This window comes from Otolemur garnettii, unplaced genomic scaffold (genome assembly GCF_000181295.1).
Source record: "Otolemur garnettii isolate 467f Iridium unplaced genomic scaffold, OtoGar3 scaffold00003, whole genome shotgun sequence".
NCBI lineage: Eukaryota > Metazoa > Chordata > Mammalia > Primates > Galagidae > Otolemur > Otolemur garnettii.
This window is the reverse complement of record NW_003852398.1, coordinates 37,302,997-37,310,155: the sequence shown is the minus strand read 5'-3', so window position 1 is coordinate 37,310,155 and position 7,159 is coordinate 37,302,997.

Sequence of the window (7,159 nt, the reverse complement as noted above, 5' to 3'; positions counted from 1 at the left end):
GCAGGTTCAAACCCAGTCCCGGCCAGAAACTGCAAAAAAAAAAAAAAAAAAAAAAAAAAGACAACTACAACCAAAAAATAGCAGCTGTTGTGGCAGACTCCTGTAGTCCCAGCTACTTGGGAGGCTGAGGCAAGAGAATAGCTTAAGCCCCAAAAGAATTTGAGGTTGCTGTGAGCTGTGATGCCACAGCACTCTACTGAGGGTGACATAGTGAGACTATCTCAAAAAACAAAAAATCTTCTCTTCTAACTTTTTAAAAATATGCACTGTATTATTTTATTTTGTTTGTTTATTTATTTTTGAGACAGAGTCTCACTATATGGCTCTCGTTAGAGTGTGGTGGCTTTACAGCTCACAGCAACCTCAAACTCTTGGGCTTAAGTGATTTTCTTCCCTCAGCCTCACAGGTAGCTGGGACTACAGGAGCCTGCCACAACGCCCAGCTATTGAAGTTGTGATTGTTGTTTGGCAGGCCTGGGCCAAGTTTGAACTTGCCAGCCCCGGTGTATGTGGCTGATGCCCTAGCCACTCTTGAACCTGTATTGTTATTAATCATTTTCATACAACAGTGCTATAGAACACTAGAACTTTTTACTCATGTAGCTGTGATATGAATAGACTGAGTTGGGAAACCCAGCAAGGCCTGTCTGCTGATTGTTCTTGGGCTGTCTGAGTATCATTCCTTCCTCCAGGCTATGGGCCAGGACCCCTTCGAATGAGGGTCTTATGACCTACTATCAAACAAAGTCAGAGAATTTCTTTATGGCCAGCTCCAAGACAGAAAATCTGGGGAAGATTAGAATCCTGTCTTGGGGAGCAAAAGGCAGATGAAAAGAGGACAGAAGATCTGGGCAGTGCTTGTAGCTCAGTAGCTAGGGTGCTGGCCATGCACACTGAAGCTGGCAGGTTCAAACACAACTCAGGCCAGCTAAAACAATAATGACAGCTGCAACCAAAAAAAAAATAGCTGAGAGTTGTGGCTGGTGCCTATAGTCCTAGCTACTTGGGAGGCTGAGGCAAGAGAATTGCTTAAGCCCAGAAGTTTGAGGTTGCTGTGAGCTGTAATACCCCGGCACTCTACCCAGGGCGACAGCTTGAGACTCTATCTCAAAAATAAATAAATAAATAGATAAATAAGAGGGCAGAAGGTCAAAGAGAGATTCCATTTTTCTTTCTTTCTTTCTTTCTTTCTTTCTTTTTTTTTTGAGACAAAGCCTCAAGCTTTCACCCTGGGTAGAGTGCCATGGCATCACAGCTAATAGCAACCTTCAACTCCTGGGCTCAAGCGATTCTCCTGCCTCCACCTTCCAAGTACCTGAACTACAGGTGCCTGCCCACAACACCTGGCTATTTTTTGGTTGCAGCCGTCATTGTTGTTTGGTGTGCCCGAGGTGGATTCGAACCTGCCAGCTCAGGTGTATGTGGCTGGTGCCTTAGCTGCTCGAGCCACAGACGCTGAGCAGAGATTCCGTTTTCTGAGGCCTACACCTGAGGCCTAAAGGGGCCCAACAGTAAAGCTAAAGACTATAATAAGGACTGTGGGAATGATGAGCCAGGAACCGTGGATGTATCCTGCCTCCTTTGTGGTTGTTATCACCTGTCATTCTCTTCCTGGCTCACTGCTCTCCCACTCAGGCTTTTCTCTGGTCCCTGAACAAGCTTATTCACACCTCAGGACCTTTGCGCTGGCTCTTACCTCTGCCTGGGCTGCTCCATCCATCATGACTGACTTTTCCTGACCTCTCAACATAAAGAGAGCCTATGTCCCTGCACGCTGTGTCCCTGGTTCCTGTCTCTGTGGCCTGCAACAGCTCTTCCTTCGTGGAACATTGGTTAGAATTCTTCCCCATCTGGTCTCGGAGTCAATGCATTTCATTTTGCTTAAGAATTTGAGGGAGGTTTCTGGTATTTTCAGTAGAAAGAATGTAGCCTGATCAAAAACTGAGCCCATTCTCTACAAAAGACCTCATCCCAAGGAAGGCTGCTCATAAGTTCAGGCCCTACCTGTGCAAGAAGCCCTGCTGACTTTAGCTTAGCACCCTCAAACTTTCCATCTTGTGATGGGAGAAGGTCCCTTCCAGCTTCCACCAAGAGCTCACAGTTTATCTTCTAAATGCCCTCAGAGCTTCCCTGACACTGGCCTCCTCCCAAGCTGAGAGAGAAGCAGAGCAAGACAAGAGAATTGAGGGAGAAAGGAGTCTCAAGGATGTGTCTGTGTGATGTGTAGGTTGCCACCATCTCCAAAGAATTGAACTCTGCAACTCTCTGTGTCCTCTGGTGGATGAAGGTCACAATTCCATTTATTGAGCATGTTCCCAGCCCCGCCTCCACTGTTCTAGGGCTATAGTAATAAACTGGCCAGGCACAGCTGCGTGTGTCTATAATCCCAGATACTTGGGAGGTTAAGGAGGGAGGATTTCTTGAGCCCAGGATGTTGAGTCCAATCTGGGCAATATTAGCAAGGCCCCATCTCTTAGAAAAAGAAGGAAGAGAAGGAGGAAACGGCATCCACTGCTGCCATCTGGGCAGCACAGGTTATGGACCGGCCACAGTGCTGGGCACTATAGAAGCATTATATCATCTAATTCTCACAGCAGTTCTCTGAAGCACATATTATTATGTGCACCTAACAGATAAAGAAACAGGCTCAGTGAACAGAAGGGATTTGACAGGTGGTTTCAATTGCAAAGCTATGATTCTTTCTTTCTTCTTTCACTCTCTCTCTTTCTTTCTTAACAGACCCTCAGTGTGTCACCCAGGCATCATAGCTCAGAACCACTTCAAACTTCTGGGCTCCAGGGATCTTCCTGCCTCAGCCTCCTAAGTACCTGGGACTACTACTAGACTGAAGTAACATTTTTCTATTTTTAGTAGAGACAGGGTCAAAGCTGGTCTTGAACTCCTGACCTCAAATGATTCTCCCACCTCCGCCTCCCAGAGTGCTAGGATTATAGGCATGAGCCACAGTGCCTGGCCTTGTGATCTTTCTTTTATCTCTTTCCTAAGCCATCCAGCACCTGGTTCCCAGCATGAGAACTTGTGACTAAATGTAGGTGTCTAGAACCTGGAACCTGCAGCCTTCCTGCTCCAGCCAATGAATGAGTCAGCAGGATAAGGACCTGCCAGCTCAGGAATCTATGCCCCCAGCTCTCCTACAGCTATGTGTCAGAGGGCGGTACCAAGGCCTGAGTCACTTCCCTGGGAACTCCCTTGCAGAGGCTTTCCTCACAATATGATAATGAAGGAATCTGGGATGGCCTGCCTGGGGGCCCAATTCCTGCCAGCCACTACTGGCAACTTGCCTCTGCCTGCTCTTGAGTACTGCAACGAGGGTGAGCTTGGAGCAAGATCCCAGCAGTGTCTTTACCAGATATGGACAAGCCTGGTAGACAGAAACTGCTGAGGTAGGACCAGCAGCATGAGTAGAAGCCCTTGGGGGCAGGGGTCTGGCAAAGGGGTAGAGCGAGCATCTGTCACCAAAGACTGATTCCTAAGGCCCCCTCCCAAGGCATGGCAATATCCCTGTGACTTTGTGGGTCAGGGATGAGGCCACTCTAGTAAAAGACCTGAAGCCTGACTCCTATAGGAGAATGTGAGGCCAATGGTGTGAGCAGATGCCATGGGTGAGAATTTAAGTAGATTGCTCACTAGAGATTTAGTAGGCAAGAGTTAGAAGCAGAGGCTGGACACTGACACAGGTCTAAGGTAGAGTCATACATGGCAGATTGGCAATGGAAGCCTTTAGGGACGTGGATTTGAGCCTCCTTATTTCACAGATGGAGAAACTGAGGCTCAAGTAGGAGAAGGATCCTGCTTAAGATCTCACAGCCAGTGAGTGATAGCGTTGCCACTTCCCACACTTCAGTATCTTCAGGTAAGAACTCTCTCATCTCCTTCCTGCTTTAACACTAAAAATAGAACGGTGAATAATGACAGGAAGTCATGTTGAGGCTGGCTGGTTTGAGGGGGACCCCATGTGTCTAAGCCATTATGTTGCTGCCTGAGTATCCCTGAAAAGCCACGTTGGCATCCTAAGGTGTGTGCATGGGGCTCATGCTGGTGCCAGTCACACTCCAGCCCATCTCCAAAGGCAGAGGGTATTCCCCAAGCCCTCTGGGCATGGTGTCTGTGCCTGTGATTTTCCTCTGATGATATCTTGTTTTGCCAACTAAATTAAGACTATGACAGAGAACAGAGACTACCTCTAGCAGTTTAGTTCAATTAAGATTTCACATCAACAAATTAAAATGCATCCTCACCGTCTGCAAAGTAAATCTGCCTGCGTTTAGGAGGAGGCTCTGACATTTGCCGTTCAGGCACCTAGCTGATGTGAGCTGAGTGTCAAAGAGGGATTGGACTGGGGTTCAGAACCAGGATTTGTCTTCAGGGACTTCTAGCCACTGGGCAAAGGCTTCAGCAGGAGTGTGATGTCCAGTCTGAACCTCTGAAGGAGTCTTCACTGGTCCTCTGTAAAATGACAAAAATGAGAATGATGTTGTCACTTTTCTATAAGACCAAGTTAATTCGCATTAAAGGTCTGTCAACAGATACTTTTTGAGTACTTAATTTGTCAGTGGCTTTTCAAGGGACTGAGGCGACAGCAATGAACAAACCAGACAAAAATCCCAGCTCTCCGAGAGCTTTTATTCTACAAGGGAGAGAAAAACAATAAACAAGACAAATGAGTGAAGTATGCAATAAGTTCGACCGCGATAAGTGCCACAGAGAAAAATAAAGCCGAGAAAGAGAAGAGGGAGTGAAAGGGCGGACGAGTTTGTGATGTTAAATGGGGTTTTGGGGAGGCCTGGATGAGAAGGTGAGGACTGGGTTAAGACCTGAAAAGGTGGGACATGAGCGTGGTGGCACGGGGGCAGCGTTGAGGTAGAGGGATGCCGAGAGTGAAGGTTAGTGTGGGATTGTGGGTGGCATGTGGAGCAAGAACAGAGGCCAATGTGGCTGGAGCTGAGTAAGCAGGAGGAAGAGAAGGAGGAGGGGAAGCTGGAGGACCAGGGCTCTGGGGATTTGTAGGGATTTGGTTCATTCTCTGAGTGAACAGGAAGTCAGTGCAAGGTGTGGAGCAGAGAAGAGACAAACTTTGTCCTCCATTTTAACAGGGTGGCTGCGCCTGCTGTGTGGAGAACAGCCAAAAGGAAGGTAAGGCTGGGCATGGGGAGACCAGTCATGAGGCTATTATGGGAACTGATGCAAGACATGATCATGGTCAGGGAAACAGCACAGGAGCTGGTGATATGCAAGACATTGGCTCCAACTGTTTGTAATCAGCAATATCCTAGAAAATCCACCAGAGAAGGTCAGTATCTCATCGAGATCTTTGTCAAAGGCAATTCTGTTGACACTTGACCCTGGGAAATCGGGTCAGGGCCCTCAAGTTTTGGGGTTTTTTTCTTTTTGAGACAGAGTTTTACTTGATCACCCTAGGTGGACAACTATAGAGTCATCATAGCTCACAACAACCTTGAACTCTTGAATTCAAGAGCTCCTCTTGCCTCAATCTCCCCAGTAGCTGGGACTATAGGTGCCTCCCACAACACCCAGCTAGTTTTTTCTATTTTTAGTAGAGACAAGGTCTCCCTCTTGCTCAGGCTGCTCTCAAACTCCTTAACTCAGGCCACCATACCCAGCTGGCCCTCAAGTTCTTCTTCTTCTTTTTTTTTTTTTTGCTTGAACCCTCCACCTCCGGCATATGGGGCCAGTGCCCTACTCCTTTGAACCGCAGGCGCCACCCTCCTCCTTCTTCTTTTTTTTTTAAGAGACAGTGTTGGCCCAAAGGCCATGTGTGGGCAGCTGCACTTGCCCTTGACTCCTTAGTCGCCCTGCCGGCCCCCCAACCTCAACCATCCGTATTGCTAGAACTTCTCTGAGTACTGGGCTCTTCCCTTCTCGGACTGCATAGCAGGAATGTCCTGACTGTGGGATTGTCAGTGGGTTCGCCCGGAGGAGAGCTGACTGCCCTCGGCTGCTGCTGACCTCCAGCAGAGCTGAGCCAAATGTCCATGGAATCTAAAAAGCTTTCAACATCATTATTTTAGGAGTTGCCTTTATGTTTATGTTCACCGCCTTTCAAACTTGTGGAAATGTGGTGGTGAGTTGGAATCTGTTCTCCCTCCTTTGAAGTGTGCATCATAATTCCAAAAATGATAATAAACGTGAATTATATCTAAAAAAAAGAGAGAGAGAGAGAGAAACAGAGTTTCAGTAGAGTGCTGTGACGTCACAGCTCACAGCAACCTCCAGCTCTTGGGCTTAGGCCATTCTTTGCCTCAGCCTCCCGAGAAGCTGGGACTACAGGCGCCTGCCAAAATGCCTGGCTATTTTTTTGGTTGCAGTTTGGCCGGGGCTGGGTTCAAACCGACACCCTTGGTATATGGGGCCGGCTCCCTACGCGCTGAGCCACAGGTGCCGCCTGGCCCTCAAGTTCTTTTTTTTTTAGTCTTTCATATGATTTATTTTCTCCCTTCAATCATAATAATATGATATCCAAATTTTGTCTTTTTTTTTTCTTTTTTTTGAGACAGAGCCTCAAGCTGTCCTCCTGGGTAGAGTCCTGTGGCATCACAGCTCACAGCAACCTCCAACTCCTGGGCTCAAGCGAATCTCCTGCCTCGGCCTCCCAAGTAGCTGAGACCACAGGCGCCTGCCACAACACCTGGCTATTTTGGGGTTGCAGCCGTCATTGTTGTTTGGTGGGCCCGGGCTGGATTCGAACCTGCCACCTTAGGTGTATGTGGCTGGCGCCTTAGCCACTTGAGCCACAAGCGCCAAGCCCCAATTTTTGTCTTAACTGATGAGTCTGTAAACACAGGTTTATTCATCCCACTTACAGGCAAGGCAAACGCTGCTTCTTGAAAAGGTCCAACCATGGACCCTCTGGTCATCCAACCCAACTTGCCCCCTTTCCTGGCTTTATCTTCACAATATGTGCAGCCACTTCACTGAATCTCATTCCAGACTTTAACTTTTCCATGGCTTCCATGATTTTGCCCTGTTTTTCACATAGAATGTGTCTGATCTTTACTGCATTGCCACCACCTCTGGGACCCTGAGCCTTCTTGTCAGAACTGTCACTTCCAGAGGTTGCTCCCCCTTTCCCTTTTCCAGAACCAGTTTTTCCCTTGGGCAGCATCTTTGAAACTTGTCA